This window comes from Gorilla gorilla, chromosome 1 (genome assembly GCF_029281585.2).
Source record: "Gorilla gorilla gorilla isolate KB3781 chromosome 1, NHGRI_mGorGor1-v2.1_pri, whole genome shotgun sequence".
In the NCBI taxonomy this organism is placed as follows: domain Eukaryota; kingdom Metazoa; phylum Chordata; class Mammalia; order Primates; family Hominidae; genus Gorilla; species Gorilla gorilla.
This window is the reverse complement of record NC_073224.2, coordinates 125517427-125519850: the sequence shown is the minus strand read 5'-3', so window position 1 is coordinate 125519850 and position 2424 is coordinate 125517427. Positions and strand designations below refer to the sequence as shown.

The following is a 2424-nucleotide window of genomic DNA, read 5'->3' as shown; positions in this document are numbered from 1 at the left end:
CTGCATTTCAGCAGCAGAGAGAAGGCTGAGAGTTCCAGGAAGTTGCACATACCGCTTTTGCTAATATCCTATTGCCCACAATTTAGTCACACGGACACCTAACTTCAACAGAGTCTGGAGAATGTAGTCATAACTCTAGAAGGCCACAAGCTCAGCTAAAAATGAGGGTCTACTACTGTACAATAAGGAGAAATTAGATTTTAGAGGAAAATAGTTTCTGTCATACTAGCTGTGTGACTTTGGGGAAATGAATTAATCTCTCTGATTCTCAGTTTCCTCATTCAAGAGTTAGAAGAATGCAAGCAAACACCTTAGCAAAGTGCCTGGCACTGATGAAGGGTTGAGCTATTATTACTTTCCTTTGGTTGTGGCTAGGCTAGCAGGAGGCAGTATCCCTCACAGGGAGAGGGTACATGCAAGCCTGCCCGAATCTGAGTTTTTTTTCTTGCCACTTACCAGCTCTGTGACTTGGGGTTTGTTACTTGACCTTTCTGAATCTTAGTTTTTTCATTTATAGAATGGAGGCAGCAATAATCCTTTCTTTATAGGGTTCTTGTGAGGATTGAGATATTGTATGTAAAGCATTTCATAGGGTACTAAGCAAGAGAGACTCTAAAAGTGCTGGCTTCTTCTATTATTACTAGTCAAGACAAGCCCTGAGTGACCTTGAGATCGACCATGAAGATGATGCTGGAGAAGGTTCCATAGGATTCTGCCTGACCACCAGACTCCAAAATTCAGCTCGTTCTAAGGGGCGGGACTGATGCTGTAACCAGGAGGCAATAAATTAACTTGACCTCCAATGACTGTGTAAGTACGCTTGCATTTTGAATTCTCTCCAAATACAGCTGATCTTAAACGCAACGGGAACATCCTCTGCCTTCCTGCACGTTTTCACTCCCCCAAACTGTCAGCAATTCTCATCTACAGGGTGCCTTTCCCAAAGGGCTCAGGCAATAAGCACCAGGATGAGAAGTGCTAAAGCCAGAAGGAATTTCTGGCCCCAGCAGGACCTGGAGGGCTGTGCCCAGGCTGTGTATATGCTGGGACTGCCTGTCCCCTCAGGCAGAAGTTGCAGAGAAGCAGAAAATAAGCCAGGATCAGGTGAGCCAGACTTCAGCTTGATGAAACAAGCAAAACACACTATTTCTCTTTAGCTCGGGCTCCTGGGATTAGCGGTTAGGTCCCTAGAGTATACCGGGTGTTTATTCTCGGAGACCCGAGGCTCCAAGGAGTAGCAAGAGTCGGAGGCACAGGGCCTCCCCAGATAGCTCATTGTTGGTTCTACTTCTTGCAGAAGCCAAATTGGGATCCTCTGCCATATACCCTTCATGTTCACAGGCTGCTTCTCAATTCAGCATCAGCTGAGCAACTGCCAGGGGTCCCCGAGAGACAGGAAAGACTGGGTGGGAAATGGACGACTGCGGCCCTGCTGGTTCCCACGCTTCCAGGCTCCCAGGGCACCCTTCCCACTCAGCCCTACTGACTGCCATAGTGACTGCTCCATCAGTTACCATGGCCGCTCGGCAACCCACCTGTAAACGAAGCCACTGTTCGATCCCAGAAAACTCCCAATTAAATCACAAATCTGCTGTTTTTCTGCTGTCTGCGAAGAGGATGTATCACCTGAAGCGAAAAATTGGAAACAACCTAAATGACTAAGGAAAAGAGATTGGTTGCACAAACGATGGTTGCATCATTTCAAGTAATATTATGTGGCCATTAAAAAATATAAATCATTTTTCTGAGGATCCAGCAAGATGGCAGAGGTAGAGCAGAAGAAGAAGCGGACCTTCCGCAAGTTCACCTGCTGCGGCGTGGACCTCGAGCAGCTAGCTGCTGGACATGTCCTACGAGCAGCTGATACAGCTGTACAGTGCGCACCAGTGGTGCCGGCTGAACTGGGGCCTGCGGCGGAAGCAGCACTCTCTGCTGAAGCGCCTGCGCAAGGCCAAGAAGGCGGTGCCGCCCATGGAGAAGCCAGAAGTGGTGAAGACTCACCTGCGGGACATGATCATCCTGCCCGAGATGGTGGGCAGCATGGTGGGCGTCTACAATGGCAAGACCTTCAACCAGGTGGAGGTCAAGCCGGAGATGATCAGCCACTACCTGGGCGAGTTCTCCATCACCTACAAGCCCGTGAAACACAGCCGGCTTCAGGGCCACCCACTCCTCCTGCTTCATCCCCCTCAAGCAGTGGCTCAGCTAATAAAGGCACACATATCTCAAAAAAAAAAAAATATATATATATATATATAATCATGAGGATATATATAATCATGAGGAGATATATATATATATATATATCAAGATTATGTGGTGACTTGGAAATATGGTTATATTATGATGTTCAGTGAAAATATAAAATCTCATTTCTGCCATGAGTGCAGTGGTAAAAACTATATGTACATCTGGATAAAGAAA

The 2424-nt window shown here is 46.9% G+C and overlaps 1 pseudogene; it reads left to right on the top strand.

Annotated features, from left to right (window-relative positions):
* The first annotated feature begins 1760 nt into the window (after positions 1-1760).
* Positions 1761-2209, top strand: LOC129532698 (small ribosomal subunit protein uS19-like; annotated as a pseudogene).
* The last annotated feature ends 215 nt before the right edge of the window (positions 2210-2424 follow it).